At 43.7% G+C, this 21,543-nt stretch overlaps 1 protein-coding gene across 1 annotated transcript in view; it reads right to left on the reverse strand.

Moving 5' to 3' along the window:
* Positions 1-21,543, reverse strand: part of LOC121531740 (plexin-B2) — a 202,625-nt gene that overhangs the window by 119,556 nt on the left and 61,526 nt on the right. The window contains exon 2 of the mRNA XM_041837155.2: positions 10,531-10,649. The gene's annotated coding sequence lies outside the window, so the exon portion shown is untranslated. The remainder of the gene's footprint in view (positions 1-10,530; positions 10,650-21,543) is intronic.

Below are 21,543 nucleotides of genomic sequence, written 5' to 3' on the forward strand. Positions count from 1 at the left end.
TTTTGAAAGAAATTCAAAAAACCTGTTTTCACTTTGTCATTATGGGATAGTGTGTGTAGATTGCTGAGGATTTGTTTTTATTTAATACATTTTATAATAAGGCTGTAATGTAACAAAATGTGGAAGAAGGCACTGAAAGTATTCAGACCCCTTGACTTTTTCCACATTTTGTTACGTTATAGCCTTATTCTAAAATATACTAACACTATAAGTATGTGGACACCCCTTCAAATTAGTGGATTCGGCTATTTCAGCCACACCAGTTGCTGATAGGTGTATAAAATCGAGCCCACAGCCATGCAATCTCCATAGACAAACAATAGCAGTAGAATGGCCAGTACTGAAAAGCTCAGTGACTTTAAATGTAGCACTGTCATAGGATGCCACCTTTCCAACAAGTCAGTTCATCATTGGACCCTGGAGCAATGGAAACGCATTCTTTGGAGTGATGAATCACGCTTCACCATCTGGCAGTCCGACGGATGAATCTGGGTTTTGCGGATGCCAGGAGAACACTACCTGCCCGAATGTATAGTGCCAACTGTAAAGTTTGGTGGAGGAGGAATAATGGTATGGGGCTGTTTTTCATGGTTTGGGGCTAGGCCCCTTAGTTCCAGTGAAGGGAAATCTTAACCCCACAGCATACAATGACATTCTAGACGATTCTGTGCTTCCAACTTTGTGGCAACAGTTTGGGGAAGGCCCTTTCCTGTTTCAGCATGACAATGCCCCCGTGCACAAAGCGAGGTCCATACAGAAATGGTTTGTCGAGTGTCAGTGTGGAAGAACTTGACTGGCCTGTACAGAGCCCTGACCTCAAACCCATTGAACACCTTTGGGATGAATTTGAACGCCAACTGCGAGCCAGGCGTAATCGCCCAACATCAGTGCCCGACCTCACTAATGCTCTTGTGGCTGAATGGAAGCAAGTTCCCGCAGCAATGTTCCAAAATCTAGTGGAAAGCCTTCCCAGAAGAGTGGAGGCTGTTATAGCAGCAAAAGGGGGACCAACTCCATATTAAGAATACTTTTGGCCATGTAGTGTATCTTTATCTTTCCTCTGCATTGTTGGAAAAGGTAAGTAAGATTTCACTGTTAGTCTACACCTGTTTTTTACGAAGCATGTGACAAATCAATTTAGATGTTATTTGATTTAAAGTTGTTTTCATTTGGACCCACAGCCAAAGATAAACCAGCGCTCCCTCCATACTGTGTAACCCCACCAGTGAATTACTAACCCAGACATCTGAGGCCTAACTGCATACTGAATGTACACCACAGTCAGACAGCTGACAGAGCTATCCAGCAGTATGTTTTGTACAATTTAAATACGTGGGGTGTGCAGGTAGCGTGAAGTTACACTGTGCCACAGACCGGAGGCTCAGTGCTCCTCATTTTCCACACCAGGCGAGAGGTGTGCCCGCCGCTGTCCCCATTCCACAACATACACAGGCGAGCCATAGGAGCCCCAGCAGATCACTATTAAACTGTGACCCAATTAATTTAATCTCCACACTCCAACATGAAAGAACGGCGAGGAGGGAGAGGGGATGGAGGAAGGTGGGGTGAGAGGAGAGAGAGAAAGAGAGGGGAGGTGGGGTGAGTAGAAAGAGAAAGAGAGAGAGGGAAAGGGGATGGAGGAAGGTGGGGAGAGAGAGCGAGAGAGAGTGAGAAAGAGAGAGAGAGCAACGGAGACAGACAAGGGCAAATCTTACATTTCACCACATCTTACGTTTGACTTTCTGCATGGAAGAAAAAAAAGCAATTACACAGGCCAGAGTATGACAGCAGCGCGGCCCTCTCAGCCTTTCAGGCGAGCGTGGCAGCGGTGAGTTTGTGCCCTATGGCAATGGCAACTTGCGTTAATGGCCACTGGTTCTCCCTTCTGCCAGGCGGCCTGTTGAGTAGGGGCAGGAGGGGCGTAAGGGGGGCAGGGGAGGAGGGTGAGGGGGTCCGACGCCTTGTCTCTGCTGATGGAGAATAACATAACTCTGCAGGGACTTCAAAGCAACGGCTCTCCATTTCCTATACTGATTACGGCCTGATATAAATATAAATATATCTGCCTGATATAAATATGCGAGCAGCAGGGCACACACACACACACACACACATTCCGACACACTCCGAGCAAAACAACACCCCCTCCTACAATTGAAGTGCTTTGTTGAGAAATGAGAAAAACACTTCAGTTTGGACTGAAGGGGATTAGATTTTGCTGCTAAGCTTTTGTTTGTTGTCACTTCCAAAATATCTACCCGACTCATCCCTAACCAGGGTCACCAATTATGCAACTTGCAGTAATGCCAAGGGATGTAGCTCAGTTGGTAGAGCATGGTGTTTGCAACGCCAGGGTTGTGGGTTCGATTCCCACGGGGGGCTAGTATGAAAAAATATAAAATATATAATATAAAATAATGTATGCACTCACTAACTGTAAGTCGCTCTGGATAAGAGCGTCTGCTAAATGACGTAAATGTAAAATGTAAATGTAAAGAGACCAAGTCATGCCTCCGTCCAACGAGCTGGAAAGGTTAACCACCATTTCCCACTTAACCCGCTTATTAAGGGAATAAAAATGAACCAGAACGCAAGAAAACCACTGAGATTAGGGATCCTTGAGTCAGTCATGACGGAGTAGGAACACCTCAGCAGTGAGTCTGTGTTGCGTGTTGTTGCTCTGGTCTGGGGCTGTATCCATTATAGCAACACATGTACACGCATCAGCTCCAACTGATAATCCAGGAAAGGAGAGGGAAGTCTTCAGCCAGAAACATAAACTAGCCTGCCAGTGGCCTTGTGAAATAACTAATCTGATCTCAGTCTTTTAAGAAGCCTTGGCTGCCCACAGGGGGTGAGAAGGATGAGGGGTTGGGAGGAGGGGAAGGCATAAAGGCACACAAGCAAGACAGAGAGGAGGGGAGAGTAGAGGAGAGAGCCAGAGACGACACACATCTGGTTCTATTCAGAATGCCTAGGATTCCTCGTCTGGCAGTTTCGTATTACTCGCAGGCAGCCAGGGCCTTGACTGCCCAGGAGAGCATAAAAACTGCACCCCTGCACACAAAGCCAGCCAGTCTTTTTAAGCTTGTGAGGGTGGAGGTTGAGGGTGTGGTGAGTCGGAGGGGGTGGAGAGGTAGAGGGGGTCAGAGAGGCAGGAGTACCCCCATAGGACATTCCTGAGTCAGCTTGGTATGCCCTGGGGGTGGTTCCCAGAGGAGCACTTTAAAAGTGAGCCAGAGCAGGACCTTCCTTCGACATCCCTCCTTGATGATGTCCACAGAAGGAAGCCCCGTGGAGGAGAGGGTAATCTCCCTGGAGCTCCAGCACCACAGAGACGAGAGAAATGATACAAGGTCGACGGAGACAATCCTTCACCTCATCCATATGCTGCTGGTCGGTTCATCATGTCCACTTGAAAGTGAGGGAAATTAACCTCTACAGGATCGGCGTCCCTATACCGGGACGGTTGCGGCTCAATATGCGACATGTGACTAGAATGGCGTTGAAACAACAGCCAACTTTCCGGGACATAGACATGTCTTATATGGGCAGAAAGATTACATTCTTGTTAATCTAACTGCAGTGTCCAATTTACAGTAGCTATTACAGCTAAACAATACCATGCTATTGTTTGAGGATAGCGCACAACAACAAAACAACTGGTTTGATACATTCACCTCTGAAGGTAAATAATGTACTTACGTTCAGTAATCTTGCTCTGATTTGTCATCCTGAGGGTCCCAGAGATAAAATGTAGCATAGTTTGTTTGATAAAATCCATTTTTATATTCAAATGTCGGAACTGGGTTCTACAGTTTGACCCCCTGCTGTCTCTGGCTCCACACAATGCTGCCATCTTGTGGACAAAATCGAAATTAAACCTAGATTCCTACATCACTGTCTGGCCTTTCTCTTGCATTTCAAAGATGATAAAAAAATAATAATAATAGAAAATGCATGTTTTTTTGTTTGTATTATCTTTTACCAGATCTAATGTGTTATAATCTCCTACATTAATTTCACATTTCCACAAACTTCAAAGTGTTTCCTTTCAAATGATATCAAGAATATGCATATTCTTGCTTCAGGTCCTGAGCTACAGGCAGTTAGATTTGAATATGTCATTTTAGGCGAAAATTGAAAAAAAGAGTACGATCCTTCAAAGAGTAAGTTAAAAATACCTCACCAAGCCAAGTCAAACATCTATCAAGCTGTGAGACCTGAAACCATAGCACTTTCACAGTTTCAGAACTAGAGTCCGTCATGCCCCCTCCTCTCCTTTGGGAAAGTGATGTGAAGACCATGGTCAGCATTAGTTCCCCAGGAGATGGAGGGCTGGTAATTTAGACGAATCAATCGGTCGAAGCAGCAGGAGTGGAGATCAGAGACAATACGTCCCGGCCTCATTACCCTCTGCCATGGAGCCGTGGTTACCGTCGCCGACCGGCGAGGAGTGCTTAGCTCGGCCATATCTAATGGGCCATAATATGATTTTACGCCATGTTGCAGCTCTCTTTACTACCTCCAAACATAACTCTGTCACGAAGCACAATAAAAACAGATATATTTCTTTATTACTCGCTCACGCCGTATCACTTTATCTGCTCCCGTACAAAGAAAAGCAATATCAGTAGAGACCCGATCCTACCTAGCCTCGTTGAGAGCAGCAGACACAGAGTCGTTATTACCTTGAGCTGTCGTCTGCTCCCTCGTGCCATTCACTCAGGGCAGAATGGATCTTTTATTATAATCAAATGAATACAATATCTTCCCATAAATAGCCTACTTAAAAAGTAATTTTCTCTGCCTGCAATATGTTTGAATGTCCATCACACCCGGGGCGCAGTTGCCACATGTTTAATTCAAAGCCAATGCAATTTACACGCACTGCACAGCTAAACACAGACTATGGTTTTTGTCCTCCCTCTATAATCCTTCCCTCCACCTACCTTACCTTCAACTGTCCCCATTTACAAAACTATTTAGGTCTGTGGGAACAGACTGTATAGGATAACATTCAGTGCATCTGAGAGAACTGGGGTATAAAAAGGGTAGCAATTATGTACTGTAGGGCGCTCAGAGGTGAAGAAAGTGAAGTGAATAATCTAATTGGAAAGCAATGGGGCAACTCTTGAGCACATATTTCAGCCAGCATGTGATCCATCCAAGACCTTGGATTCTCCCCTATGCTGTATGGGTACTGTACCACGGTCCCCTATATACGTTAGGTCTGGACATCACATCTATCTATGTGGATCTGACATGAGATGAGTGAACACCTTGGTGTGTGTGTGGGGGGGGAATTCAATCTCTCAAACAGAGGAGCAGAGACAGGAAGGCGGATACGCTCTGGTCCCAAAATAACCCTGGAGGTATCCATGAATGAAATGACAGGATTACAGGGGTATTAGAAAACCCGCTGAGATGTTTGATAATGCTGTTTATAGTGAGGCGTTTGAATAATTAAAATATGGACAAGCTTTTCAGAGTCGCCAAGCAGGACATTCAAAACTGAGCCGAGGGTCTGCCTTGCCTTCTAGTAGGTCTACTGCCGATGCGGCGGGCCGGGCATTGACAATGATGGATATAGCAGGTGTAAATGGGCAGATATAAAGCCTTTCAAATATGTGTGAATCCCCCTTAATATGGGGGCGGTAAACATAAACTCTGATATCCCGGCTAAGGATGGGATTAAGGTTGTGTCAACACTCAACGACCCCCACAGATAATAGCAATTACTGTCCTCTATGCAGCGCCATCAGACTGAGGCATTGACTTAGCAAGCTGACAGCCTGGTCCTAATTACCAAGAACCGCCAATTACTGGCTCCATTTCATTATTTATATAGCTAGCCTGCTAGCTTCACACACCCAAATAAAAATAGACTTTTCTGACTCCAAGCACTGTGCTGAAAGGCTCTACATGACCTGCTGAATGACGCTGGCTTGGGAATTCACTGGACTCAGGCAGTGTCAGCCTGTAAAATACTCAACGTCCCAACAGATACTAGCTATAAATCCGGCATGGCTATGAATTCAGTATTCAGTAACTGTTTGCACATGACTCCAACACCATTATTAAGTTTGCCGACGACACGACGGTAATAGGCCTGATCACTGACGACGATGAGACAGCCTACAGGGAGGAGGTCAGAGACCTGGCAATGTGTTGCCAGGACAAAAACCTCTCCCTCAACAACAGCAAGACAAAGGAGCTGATCGTGGACTACAGGAAACGGACGGCCGAGCACGCCCCCATTCACAACGACGGAGCTTTAGTGGAGACAGAAGTTCCTCGGTGTCCACAAAACTAAGGACCTATCATGGTCCAAACAGACCAACACAGTTGTGAAGAGGGCACGACAATGCCTCTTCACCCTCAAGAGGCTGAAAAGATTTGGCATGGGACTAAGATCCTCAAAAGGTTCTACAGCTGCACCATTGAGAGCATCTTGACTGGCTGCATCACTGCTTGGTATGGTAACTGCTCGGCATCAGACTGCAAGGCACTACAGAGGGTAGTGCATACGGGCTAGTACATCACTGGGGGCCGAGCTCCCTGTCATCCAGGACCTCTATACCAGACGGTGTCAGAAGAAGGCCCTAAAAATTGTCAGACTCCAGCCATCCAAGTCACAGTCTGTTCTCTCTGCTACCGCACGGCAAGCGGTACCGGAGCGCCAAGTCTGGGACCAAAAGTCTCCTGAACAGCCATAAGACTGCTGAACATTTAATCAAATGGCTACCTGGACTTTCTGCTTTTCACCCCTACCTACATGTACATATCACTATCAATCAACTAACCAAACCTACATGTACAGTGCCTTGCAAAAGTATTCATCCCCCTTGGCGTTTTTCCTATTTTGTTGCATTACAACCTGTAATTTAAATGGATTTTTATTGAATTTCATGTTATGGACATACACAAAATAGTCCAAATTGGTGAAGTGAAATGAAATGAAAAAAATATATATATCTGAAAAGTGGTGCGTGCATATGTACTCACCCTCTTTGCTATGAAGCCCCTAAATCAGATCTGGTGCAACCAATTACCTTCAGAAGTCACATAATTAATTACATAAAGTCCACCTGTGTGCAATCTAAGTGTCACATGATCTGTCACATGATCTCAGTATATATACACCTGTTCTGAAAGGCCCCAGAGTCTGCAACACCACTAAGCAAGCGGCACCACCAAGCAAGCGGCACCATGAAGACCAAGGAAATATCCAAACAGGTCACAGACAAGAAGTACTGATCAGGGTTGGGTTATAAAAAAATATCTGAAACTTTGAACATCCCACGGAGCACCATTAAATCCATTATTAAAAAATTGAAAGAATATGGTACCACAACAAACCTGCCAAGAGAGGGCCGACCACCAAAACTCATGGACCAGGCAAGGAGGGCATTAATCAGAGAGGCAACAAAGAGACCAAAGATAACCCTGAAGGAGCTACAAAGCTCCACAGCGGAGATTGGAGTATCTGTCCATAGGACCACTTTAAGCCATACACTCCACAGAGCTGGGCTTTACGGAAGAGTGGACAGAAAAAAGCCATTGCTTTAAGAAAAAAATAAGCAAACACATTTGGTGTTCGCCAAAAGGCATGTGGGAGACTCCCCAAACATATGGAAGAAGGTACTCTGGTCAGATGAGACTAAAATTGAGCTTTTTGGCCATCAAGGAAAATGATATGTCTTGCGCAAACCCAACACCTCTCATCACCCCGAGAACACCATCCCTGTGGGGATGTTTTTCATCGGCAGGGACTGGGAAACTGGTCAGAATTGAAGGAATGATGGATGGCGCTAAATACAGGGAAATTCTTGAGGGAAACCTGTTTCAGTCTTCCAGAGATGTGGGACTGGGACGGAGGTTCACCTTCCAGCAGGACAATGACCCTAAGCATACTGCTAAAGCAACACTCGAGTGGTTTAAGGGGAAACATTTAAATGTATTGGAATGGCCTAGTCAAAGCCCAGACCTCAATCCAATTGAGAATCTGTGGTATGACTTAAAGATTCCTGTACACCCGCGGAACCCATCCAACTTGAAGGAGCTGGAGCAGTTTTGCATTGAAGAATGGGCAAAAATCCCAGTGGCTAGATGTGCAAAGCTTATAGAGACATACCCCAAGAGACTTGCAGCTGTAATTGCTGCAAAAGGTGTCTCTACAAAGTATTGACTTTGGGGGGTTGAATAGTTATGCACGCTCAAGTTGTCAGTTTTTTTGTCTTATTTCTTGTTTGTTTCACAAATTTTTTTATTTTGCATCTTCAAAGTGGTAGGCATGTTGTGTAAATCAAATGATACAAACCCCAAAAAATCCATTTTAATTCCAGGTTGAAAAGGCAACAAAATAGGAAAAATGCCAAGGGGGGTGAATATTTTCGCAAGCCACTGTACATATGACCTCAATCAATCACCCCAACTACCTTGTACCCCAGTACACTGACTCGGTACCGGTACTCCTTGTATATAGCCTGTACAGTGCATTCGGAAAGTATTCAGACCCCTTGACATTTTCCACATTTTGTTAAAATTACAGCCTTAATCTAAAATTGATTAAATTGTATTTTCTCCTCATCAATCTACACACAATACCCCATAATGACAAAGCAAAAACTGGTTTAGAAAACTTTGCACTTTTATTAAAAATAAAAAACTGATATCACATTTACATAAGTATTCAGACCCTTTACTCAGTACTTTGTTGAAGCACCTTTGGAAGCGATTAAAGCCTCAAATCTTATTGGGTATGACGCTACAAGATTGGCACACCTGTATTTGGGGAGTTTCTCCCATTCTTCTCTGCGGATCCTCTCAAGCTCTGTCAGGTTGGATGGGGAGCGTCGCTGCACAGCTATTTTCAGGTCTTTCCAGAGATGTTCGATCGGGCTCAAGTCCAGGCTCTGGCTGGGCCACTCAAGGACATTCAGAGAAGCCACTCCTGTGTTGTCTTGGCTGTGTGCTTAGGGTCATTGTCCTGTTGGGAGGTGAACCTTCGCCCCAGTCTGAGGTCCTGAGTGCTCTGGAGCAGGTTTTCATCAAGGATCTCTCTGTACTTTGCTCCGTTCATCTTTCCCTCGATCCTGACTAGTCTCCCAGTCCCTGCTGAAAAACATCCCCACAGCATGATGCTGACACCATCATGCTTGGGTGGTCCTGTATGGGTGGTCCTCTGTAGCTTAATTGGTAGAGCATGGCGCTTGTAACGCCAGGGTAGTGGGTTCGATCCCCGGGACCACCCATACGTAAAAATGTATGCACACATGACTGTAAGTCGCTTTGGATAAAAGCGTCTGCTAAATGGCATATTATATTATATTATGCTTCACCGTAGGGATGGTGCAAGGTTTTCTCCAGACGTGACGCTTGGCATTCAGGCCAAAGAGTTCAATCTTGGATTCATCATTTACATTACATTTGAGTAATTTAGCAGACGCTCTTATCCAGAGCAACTTACAGTTAGTGAGTGCATACATTTTTCATACTGGCCCCCCGTGGGAATTGAACCCACAACCCTGGTGTTGCAAGCGCCATGCTCTACCAACTGAGCTACAGGAGAGCCTGAACAGAGAATCTTGTTTCTCATGGTCTGAGAGTCTTTAGGTGCCTTATGGGAAACTCCAAGTGGGCTGTCATGTGCCATTTACTGAGAAGTGGCTTCCGTCAGGCCACTCTACCATAAAGGACTGATTGGTGGAGTGCTGCAGAGATGGTTGTCTTTCTTGAAGATTCGCCCATCTCCACAGAGGAACTCTGGAGCTCTGTCAGAGTGACCATCGGGTTCTTGGTCACGTCCCTGACCAAGGCTCTTCTCCCCCATTGCTCAGTTTGTCCGGGCGGCCAGATCTAGGAAGAGTCTTGGTGGTTCCAACCTTCTTCCATTTAAGAATGATGGAGGCCACTGTGTTCTTGGGGACCTTCAATGCTGCAGATATTTTTTGGTACCCTTCCCCAGATCTGTGCCTCAACACAATCCTGTCTCTGAGCTCTACGGACAATTCCTTCGACCTCATGGTTTTCACTTTTTTTATTATGGGGTATTGTGTGTAGATTGATGAGTTTTTTTATATATTTTTTATCCATTTTAGAATAAAGCTGTAACATAACAAAATGTGGAAAAAGTCAAGGGGTCTGAATACTTTCTGAATGCACTGTATATAGCCTTGTAATTGTTATTTTATTGTGTTACTATTTTCTTTTTATCTATTTGCAAATGTTCATACTTTTTAATTGCATTTTTGGGAAAGGGCTCGTAAGAATTTCACGGTAAAGTCTACACATGTTGTATTAGGCGCATCTGACAAATAACATGTGATTTGATTTGAGCTAGCTATGCCTTTGCAGTCATATCATAGTCATATGAAAACAATGGAAAAAGAACAGGGATATCTGCAGGGGATCTGTAGTAGATTCAGTCCTTGTATGCTGCTGCTCAATGTGTTAACAGCTAGGCTTCTGCAGAGTATAGAAAACAATGGAAAAGTAACAGGGATAACTGTAGGGGGTTGTCCTTACTTCCTGTAGAGCTCAATTACTTCCTGTAGTTGCCGAGCAGGAAGTGCACAATCATATCCCCTCGTCGTCCCCTCTCCTGTTCATTCAGGCCTCTCCAGGGTAGCCACAGTAAAGAAGTGCTGAAAGACAAAAAAGACAGTGTTTCAGACAATTTATACATTGTGTCATACTGAGAGAAAATATAGTATCTGCAGAATGTTCATATCTAAACATACATGGCAGGTTGAGATCTGTTCTAGTGTAAACGACTCTTCTACTGCCAATACCAACATGCCTCCGAAAACAATCCCTCCCTTTTCTTTATCTGGCGAGTAAACACTAACTCAGTTACTGCAGATGTTTCCTATCACCCACGGCTGCCAAGCGGCGCCCAGTCAGTGGCTGCTAGTGCTTGAGAGAGGAGGGTGAGAAGAGAAGAGAGAGGAGAGAGTAGGGGAGGGAGAAAATTCTACCATTCGTGCTCCAGTGAATCCTGCAGAAACTTGGCAGATCACTCTGAGATCTCTGGATTTTACATGAAAATGTTAAGTCTTGTCTGGAGTCTATCGCTCGCCTCACGCCCGCCTCTCCTCTTAAAGTAGCTAGGCCTTGCTGGCTGTTTAGCTTATGTTCCCATAAACTCTGACATCCACATTTCTCAGCCCCAGGGTGCAGATGGCCGATTAGCTCAGTCGGCAGCGACGCAGCAAAGAGCGAGTGTCTTCTCTGGAGGCGTAGGTCCACGATCATTTGAAAGATAACCAATACAACACTTTGTTGCCCTGAAGAAATGTGTCACTGCGTTGCCATCTCCTTACAAGGCAACATACTCCTACAGATCCTACAGAGTCATACAGATCTTTCAACAGTGCTAAGTTGTTATAGGAAAATATTCATTGAATATACGTGTAGATTCATATTTGTAAGATCCCTTTCTAACGGATCACTTCCTCTAACCCTCCAGAATTCCAGCTACCAGATTCTAGGGAAAAATCCCCATTGTCCTCATGTAGCAAAAATTAACCAGGACAATGTTTGTTCTAGTTATGCATACTGAGATTCTGCCTCTCAGTGGAGGTCTTTAAACATGAGCCCAGTTCATCTCCACACAGTGTTGCCAGATCTGGATGATGATTCACTAACTCCACAGTCACTGAAACACAACACACCACCGCCCGCTCCATGCTCACTAAGCATTAAAACATGTTGTAAGAAGACTATCTGTGCTAAGCGATAAAGTGTGTACAAAAGATCCACCGTCGCGCCGCTCCAAAGCGCTTAGCATTTAGATGACAGTTGCGAGGGGCAGGCCTTGTTTGCTGGGGCTCGAGTGGAGGAGTGTTTGTGGCCCGGAGGCCGGATCTGTTCCAACCGTGCCCTGGCAAGAGAGACGGAGCCCAGTCAGCCTCGACAGCTTGGATACTCACAGGGGGTGATGGGATACTGGAGGGCTGGTGTACCATGTTGAAGTTGGGGAAGGGGGGGGAAGGATGGGAGGAGGATGGGTAAGGAGGAACGGTGTGTTCTTTTATTATTTTAGAACCCCAAGGACTTAGCATCCACAGTGTTGCATGAGCAAAATCTAAAAGTAGGCCCTCTGATGAAGATCTGAGCTGTTGGTATCGAAATACCCTCTATTGGATTGAGGTAATCATCGTTCAGCTAGACCTTGAGGGGAAGAACAGCAATATTTTCGTCGATGTCACACATTCCAAGCCTGTTATGCCTCCGCGTGATATGAAATACCTTACATTAATGGTGATGGGCATTTCCATGTAAAAAGCCACATGAGCACTAACATGTGAAGTTCATAGGCGCACATCAAAGTTGATGTCAAATGAAAGCTAAGAGTCTATATATTTTAGAAATTAAAGGTATTTATACATTTTTCAACCATTTTCCATCCTAAAACTTAGGAATAAGCAAAGGCTTTGATTTCTGGTTAAACAGATAGAAAAAGGGTCCTAGAAACATCTAGCAGAAAAAGTATTAAAAAGGCATTAGAAATATATGAAAACAAAATAATGTTGAAGTAAACACCCCTGCCAACTAATATCAACACTTTTATTTAGTTTTGCCAAAATTATTTGCCTTCTGTAAGTATAAGAAATATTGCTTAGTGTCTTGTCATTCTATTACCAAAAACCCAGATCTCTTTAAGATATGTTCTATACTCAACAAAAATATCAACGCAACATGTAAAGTGTTGGTCCCATGTTTCATGAGCTGAAATAAAAGATCCCAGAAATTTTTCATACGCACAAAAAGTTTATTTCTCTCCAATTTTGTGGACAGATTTGTATACATCCCTGTTAGTGAGGATTTTTCCTTTGCAAAGATTATCCATCCACCTGAAATGTGTGGCATATCAAGAAGCTGATTAAACAGCCTGATCATTACACAGGATCAGCTTGTGCTGGGGACGATAAAAAGCTACTCTAAAATGTGCAGTTTTGTCACACAACACAATGCCACAGATGTCTCAAGTTGAGGGAGCGTGCAATTGGCATGCTGACTGCAGGAATGTCCACCAGTGCTGTTGCCAGATAATTGAATGTTAATTTCTCTACCATAAGCCACCGCCAACATTGTTTTTGAGAATTTGGCAGTACGTCCAACCGGCCTCACAACCGCAGATCACGTGTAACCGCGACAGAACAGGACCTCCACATCCGGCTTCTTCACATTTGGGATCGTCTGGGACCAGCCACCCGGACAGCTGATGAAACTGTGGGTTTGCACAACCGAAGAATTTCTGCACAAACTGTCAGAAACCGTCTCAGGGAAACTCATCTGTGTGCTCGTCATCCTCACCATGGTCTTGACCTGACTGCAGTTTGGCGCCGTAACCGACTTTAGTGGGCAAATGCTCACCTTCGGTGGCCACTGGCACGCTGGTGACGTGTGCTCTTCACGGTTCAATCCGTACTGGGCAGATGGCGTAGTGTGGGCGAGTGGTTTGCTGATGTCAACGCTGTGAACAGAGTGCCCCATGGTGTTGGTGGGCGTTATGGTATGGGCAGGCATTACTTATGGCAAACAAACCCAATTGTATTTTATCGATGGCAATTTGAATTCACAGAGATACCGTGATGAGATCCTGAGGCCTATTGTCGTGCCATTCATCCGCCGCCATCACCTCATGTTTCAGCATGATAATGCACGGCCCCATGTTACAAGGATCTGTAAACAATTCCTGAAACCTGAAAATGTCCCAGTTGTTGCATGTTGCGTTTATATTTTTGTTCAGTGTAATTTCTCTCCCTCATTAGAAGGGATAATAATGAAAGTTCACAGAAGTAACAAGTAAAGGTAGACCTACCAATTACTTAGTGTTTTTACTGATAACAATTTGGTTTATGATTTATTAAGTGCTTAAAACATGTTAAAACAATTCACTTGCAGTCATTCTGTTAAAGATTTTTTTGTCATTATGTTACCGATTTGGTAACAGAATGACTGCAAGTGAATTGGCTACAATGGGAATTCATAGTAGTCACAAACCACAGCTGGGTCACCTGCTACTGTCCTCCCTTCCATTGGCATACTGTTATGTTCAGCTCTTAACGTCTCTGTCTCTCTCTCTGTCTCTCTCTCTGTCTCTCTCTCTGTCTCTCTCTCTCTGTCTCTCTCTCTCTGTCTCTCTCTCTCTGTCTCTCTCTCTCTGTCTCTCTCTCTCTGTCTCTCTCTCTCTCTCTCTGTCTCTCTCTGTCTCTCTCTGTCTCTCTCTGTCTCTCAATCAATTTACTGCATGGTGGATGTCACCATGGAAAGCCAAAACTCCCGCCCATGCAAACCTGTTCATTAGAATGTCCTGTGTAGATTGAATTTTCAACCAATAACTATCAGGAAATAACACTGATAAAATAATCACACTTTTACAGTGTTAGTTTCATCAGCTGTTGTACAATATGATACAAAACACAGGAAAAACTGAATTTTGACTGCACTGGGCCTTTAAGAAAGATTACATAAAATGTCTAGCTAGCCCCAAGGATGCATGGAGACTACTTGTTATTTGCAGACCATCGCTGCAATTTCATCCATACTTTTCATAGATCACGGTCATTTAAATCGTTATGATCACTGTGAATTATTATAACTGAATTATTCACCCTCATCTTTGAGGATGCCTACTTATATAATTCTGAATATCATAAAGAGGACTTTTGATGTTTAAGTGTTTTTTCCTGATGATTAACCTGAATCAACTTCAAAAGTGTATGAGGGAGTGCATCGCCTGGGGTAACATTCTAAACAAACGCAGTGAGCTTTTTGGGAAATTGTTTTACATTTAATTTATCTTTAGAATATATAGTGCCTGAAAAATTTTAAACAAGGAGCTTATCTACAGTTGAAGTCGGAAGTTTACATACACCTTAGCCAAATACATTTAAACTCAGTTTTTCACAATTCCTGACATTTAATCCTAGTAAAAATTAGGATCACCACTTTATTTTAAGAATGTGAAATGTCAGAATAACAGTAGAGAGAATGATTTATTTCAGCTTTTATTTCACATTCCCAGTGGGTCAGAAGTTTACATACACTCAATTAGTATTTGGTAGCATTGCCTTTAAATTGTTTAACTTGGTTAAAACGTGTCGGGTAGCCTTCCACAAGCTTCCCACAATAAGTTGGGTGAATTTTGGCTCATTCCTCCTGACAGAGCTGGTGTAACTGAGTCAGGTTTGTAGGCCTCCTCGCTCACACACGCTTTTTCAGCTCTGCCCACACATTTTCTATAGGATTGAGGTCAGGGTTTTGTGATGGCCACTCCAATACCAGAGGACATCTCTCCAAAAAGTTTGATCTTTGTCCCTATGTGCAGTTGCAAACCGTACTCTGGCTTTTTTATGGCGGTTTTGGAGCAGTAGCTTCTTCCTTGCTGAGCGGCCTTTCAGGTTATGTGACTTGTTTTACTGTGGATATAGATACTTTTGTACCCGTTTCCTCCAGCATCTTCACAAGGTCCTTTGCTGTTGTTCTGGGATTGATTTGCACTATTCGCACCAAAGTACGTTAATCTCTAGGAGACAGAACGCGTCTCCTTCCTGAGCGGTATGACGGCTGCGTGGTCCCATGGTGTTTATACTTGCGTACTATTGTTTGTACAGATGAACGTAGTACCTTCAGGCGTTTGCATTTTTTTTCTGAGGTCTTGGCTGATTTCTTTTCATTTTCCCACGATGTCAGGCAAAGAGGCACTGAGTTTGAAGGTAGGCCTTGAAATACATCCACAGGTACACCTCCAATTGACTAAAATGATGTCAATTAGCCTATCAGAAGCTTCAAAAGCCATGACATACTTTTCTGGAACTTCTGACCCACTGGAATTGTGATATAGTGAATTATAAGTGAAATAATCTGTCTGTAAACAATTGTTGGAAAAATTACTTGTGTCATGAACAAAGCATATGTCCTAACCGACTTGCCAAAACTATAGTTTGTTAACAAGAAATGTGTGAAGTGGTTGAAAAATGAGTTTTAATGACTCCAACCTAAGTGTATGTAAACTTCCGACTTCAACTGTATGTTTGTAACCCTTTACACTCGTACCCATATACAGGTTGAAAATGGCAGATTTGGGCACTGATAAGCGCCTAAATTGGAACGCAGTGGCTGTACAGTAAGTAACATGCTACTAATGATGTCAGACCTCAGGCTCTGCGCTTCACAGCACTTTATGGGTTTTGACTGACAGCCATCCTGAACTTGCTCCCATCCCTCCCGTTAACTGGGCAACTTTTGCAATTTTTTTGTTGTCTGAGTGAGGGAAATGCTGTAAATTAAAAGGACTCAAAGTATTTTGAAATAATAAATACCACTTTGATGTTATACAAGCAATGTGCACTTCACATTTCCATATCATAAAACTCATGTCATTTACAGTGTGAATGTTTATGATCACTGTTTGATATACAGTTACAAGATGACATGGCGTCATACCCTGGGTTGTTCTGAACATAATGAGCCTGTTTGTCTATTGTGAAGAACATTTGCCACGAAACACACACCTGAATGCACACATGACTCCTTTCTATGTGCACCAAAACTCTGTTTATCTGAATTGCACTGTGAAAACCTAACACTGTAATATCGTATTTTATAACTTAGCTAGTCATGTTGGCAATAGAACAAGCTTTTAAATGATTCCCACTTGACCCAGATTGCAATTTATAATGGCCTGTTTTTGGTTTGCGTAAACAACAACAGTAACTGTGTGATGGCGGGGATGCAGGGTTGTGTTCCAAACAAAACAACTACTAGTATGCTTGCCGTAGTTCCTCAACAGCACAGCTAGGTGAGTTCAAAAAAGCAACTTCTAGTTTGAGTAATAAAACTTCAAGTTTGAGTAATAAAAGTGCATTGAAATTACTTAGAAACTGTGTACACTTTGGAGAGGTGTGTGTGGCCACTTGGAGACACCAGTTATTCCTCTCACTCAAACCCTTCAAATTTTTTTATCTTATGTTGCAACTACCTCACATTTTCCCGGAATATTCTCATGTTACTGAATGTATCCAGAGTATTCTTTTGATTTCGGAATCAACAAATGCAGCGAGAAGTACAGTAAATGTAAAATGCACATAAAATCAACAGTGTAATGTTTGGATTCAGTCTTGTGTCAGGTGAACTGTTGTGTATGCTTTTTATATTTCATCTGTAAGAAACATTTCAATTTAGCCCTATCCATACAAGGCAATTCCCACGAATGTAAAGGGTTAAAGAGCTTTTTAAAGTATATGTGAAACTTAAAAGAAAGTCTACTTGGCCTGTATTCTCAAAATTAACACATTTTGAGTGTTGGACCAAAATGAGTCATTTTCACAAGGAAATTAGAGTGACAACCTGTAACTGAAAATTTGTAAAACACGTCATAATGTCAAGCTAATTGCTACAAAAAGCTCTCCATGTTTTGTGGACACACCAGATAAGGGTGAGGTTAAGCTCTTTATCTCAAGGGGGTACCACGCCTCAGATTCACCAGGCCCAACAACAAAAGAGAAGAGAAATTGAGATATTTTGTTCGCTCCTGTGCACTCTAATTTATTCATCCCCAAGCACCTCTTGCTCCAGGGCACAGCCAAGGCAAAGCCCAGGGGGAAGATGATTGACACTTCCTAACCCATGTGGATACCCCAGACCATGTCATTAGCATGCTATTTACATGATCATATGGGAGCAAGCTACAGGAGCTCGGAACAAGAGAGAACAACAGAACAGAAGCAGAAATGTGCATTTTTAATGTGGTATGTTTTTTTGGTCACAAATGTAGCCTAAGCACCCCAAGCTGGAGCAGCACTTGCCTCCCGCCCAGTTTCACCCCCAATATTACAACACAGCCTGCAGAACCACCTGGGGTATCTATCTGACATTTCAGCTTAACCATATTTTGTCTGGAGTTAACACCTGCAGGCATCAGGGATGGGGAAAGTGTGACGGGATCTGGGAGAGAATCTCACCTAGGGTTGAATGGCGGGAAACTGGTTACCGAGATTTACCGACCAAAACCACTCCCTTTTCCCGGGATAAATAACTGCGAGAAACCGGTAAAATATGATACATTATTTATACGAACGGCGTGAAATTGAACTATTAAATGATATGCAATGTCTAAATCTGGCTTCTCTACGGCCTCTGGATGATGAATCATCAATGCTCAGGGTGGGGACAGATAGCCCATCTCAGTATGGGGCGCAGTTCACAATGCATGTAGACCTATCATCTCATCATTGTAACTTGCTTTCTTGTGACAGGTAGGCCTACATTTGCTGCAGGATAGTCTATGCTACAGTAATATAAAGACCAAATGCGCATCTAATTTACCCATCTATCTGGCTTTCAGGGGTCACCTTATTTTTTAACTGTAAAGATTATTATTTTTAAATTGCAGCTGCAGAGTTTTAAAACAGCCTATCACTCAAATATCGTTGCTTTAAATCAGTGCACACGCAAGCACTCTCTCGCAGTCTTTCTCTCTGTCACGACTTCTGCCGAGGCTGCCTCACCTCCTTGTTCGGGTAGGCTTCGGCATTCGTCGTCACCGGAGTACTAACCACTGCCGCCCCAATCATCATCACAATTGTCTTGTCAATCACACACACCTGGTTCTATTCCCCTAATTAGTCTGTGTATAAGTGTTCCCTCTGCCCCCTTGTCCTTGTGGGTGATTGTTTATTTGTGGAGGTTAGTGAAGCTCGGTGGAGCTCGTGTATTGTGTATCGACGGGAGTATTTTTCCCGTATGCCTTGTATTTTCCAGTGCGCCTATTTTGTGCCCTGGAGTGTGTTTGACGCATTTCTGCGTAAACCTGTATTTTGCGGATTAAAGCCTGTTATTCTGTGATTTATCCTCCTGCGCCTGACTCCTTCATCACCACCTCATCACACTCTCTCCATCAACTCCATTCAAATTGCATCAAAAATAGATAATCCTGTTCTAGATTGATATATAGCCCTATATACAGTGAGGGAAAAAAGTATTTGATCACCTACTGATTTTGTACATTTGCCCACTGTCAAATAAATGATCAGTCTATCATTTTAATGGTAGGTTTATTTGAACAGTGAGAGACAGAATAACAACAAAAAAATCCAGAAATACGCATGTCAGAAATGTTATAAATTGATTTGCATTTTAATGAGGGAAATAAGTATTTGACCCCCTCTCAATCAGAAAGATTTCTGGCTCCCAGGTGTCTTTTATAGAGGTAACTAGCTGCGATTAGGAGCACACTCTTAAAGGGAGTGCTCCTAATCTCAGCTTGTTACCTGTATAAAAGACACCTGTCCACAGAAGCAATCAATCAATCAGATTCCAAACTCTCCACCATGGCCAAGACCAAAGAGCTCTTGAAGGATGTCAGGAACAAGATTGTAGACCTATACAAGGCAGGAATGGGCTACAAGACCATCGCCAAGCAGCTTGGTGAGAAGGTGACAACAGTTGGTGCGATTATTTGCAAATGAAAGAAACACAAAATAACTGTCAATCTCCCTCGGCCTGGGGCTCCATGCAAGATCTCACCTCGTGGAGTTGCAATGATCATGAGAATGGTGAGGAATCAGCCCAGAACTACACAGGAGGATCAACTCGTCGTGTTTGGAGGAGGAGGAATGCTGCCTATGACCCCAAGAACACCATCCCCACCGCCAAACATGGAGGTGGAAATATTATGCTTTGGGGGTGTTTTTCTGCTAAGGGGACAGGACCACTTCACCGCATCAAAGGGACGATGGACAGGGCCATGTACCGTCAAATCTTGGGTGAGAACCTCCTTACCTCAGCCAGGGCATTGAAAATGGGTCGTGGATGGGTATTCCAGCATGACAACGACCCAAAACACACGGCCAAGGCAACAAAGGAGTGGCTCAAGAAGAAGCACATTAAGGTCCTGGAGTGGCCTAGCCAGTCTCCATACCTTAATTCCATAGAAAATCTGTGGAGGGAGCTGAAGGTTTGAGTTGCCAAACGTCAGGCTCGAAACCTTAATGACTTAGAGAAGATCTGCAAAGAGGAGTGGGGCAAAATCCCTCCTGAGATGTGTACAAACCTGGTGGCCAACTACAAGAAACGTCTGACCTCTGTGATTGCCAACAAGGGTTTTGCCACCAAGTACTAAGTCATGTTTTGCAGAGGGGTCAAATACTTATTTCCCTCATTAGAATGCAAATCAATTTATAACATTTTTGACATGCGTTTTTCTGGATTCTTTTGTTGTTATTCTGTCTCTCACTGTTAAAATAAACCTACCATTAAAATTATAGACTGATCATGTCTTTGTCAGTGGGCAAACATACAAAATCATCACTGTATACAAGGCTAATGTATTTAGACCCCTTGACTTTTTCCACATTTTGTTACGTTACAGCCTTATTCTCAAATGGTTTGAATTAATGTTTTTCCTCATCAATCTACACACAATACCCCATAATGACAACACGAAAATAGGTTTTTAGAAATGTTAGCAAATGTATTCAGACCCTTTACTATGAGACTCGAAATTGAGCTCAGGTTCATCCTGTTTCCACTGATCATCCTTGAGATCCTACAACTTGATTGGAGTCCACCTGTGGTAAATTCAATTGATTGGACATGATTTGGAAAGGCACACACCTGTCTTTATAAGGTCCCACAGTTGACAGTGCATGTCAGAGCAAAAACCAAGCCATGAGGTTGAAGGAATTGTCCGTAGAGCTCTGAGACAGGACTGTGTCGAGGCACAGATCTGGGGAAGGGTACCAAAACATGTCTGCAGCATTGAAGGTCCCCAAGAACACAGTGGCCTCCATCATTGGAACCACCAAGACTCTTCCTAGATCCGGCCAAACTGAGCAATCGGATGGTCACTCTGACAAAGCTCCAGAGTTCCTATGTGGAGATGGGAGTACCTTCCAGAAGGACAATCATCTCTGCAGCACTCCACCAATCAGGCCTTTATGGTAGAGTGGCCTGACAAAAGCCACTTCTAAGTAAAAGGCACATGACAGCCCGCTTGGAGTTTACCAAAAGGCACCTAAAGGCTCTCAGACCATGAGAAACAAGATTCTCTGTTCTGATGAAACCAAGACTGAACTCTTTGGCCTGAATGCCAAGCGTCACGTCTGGAGGAAACCTGGCACCATCCCTATGGTGAAGTATGGTGGTGGCAGTATCATGCTGTGGGGATGTTTTTCAGTGGCAGGGACTGGGAGACTACATTTACATTTTTACATTTTAGTCATTTAGCAGACGCTCTTATCCAGAGCGACTTACAGTTAGTGAATACATATATATATATTTTTTTATACTGGCCCCCCGTGGGAATCGAACCCACAACCCTGGCGTTGCAAACGCCATGCTCTATCAACTGAGCTACATCCCTGCCGGCCATTCCCTCCCCTACCCTGGACGACGCTGGGCCAATTGTGCGCCGCCCATGAGTCTCCCGGTCGCGGCCGGCTGCGACAGAGCCTGGATTCGAACCAGGATCTCTAGTGGCACAGTTGGCACTGTGATGCAGTGCCTTAGACCACTGCGCCACTCAGGAGA

Source organism: Coregonus clupeaformis, chromosome 19 (assembly GCF_020615455.1).
Source record: "Coregonus clupeaformis isolate EN_2021a chromosome 19, ASM2061545v1, whole genome shotgun sequence".
Taxonomy (NCBI): Eukaryota; Metazoa; Chordata; class Actinopteri; order Salmoniformes; family Salmonidae; genus Coregonus; species Coregonus clupeaformis.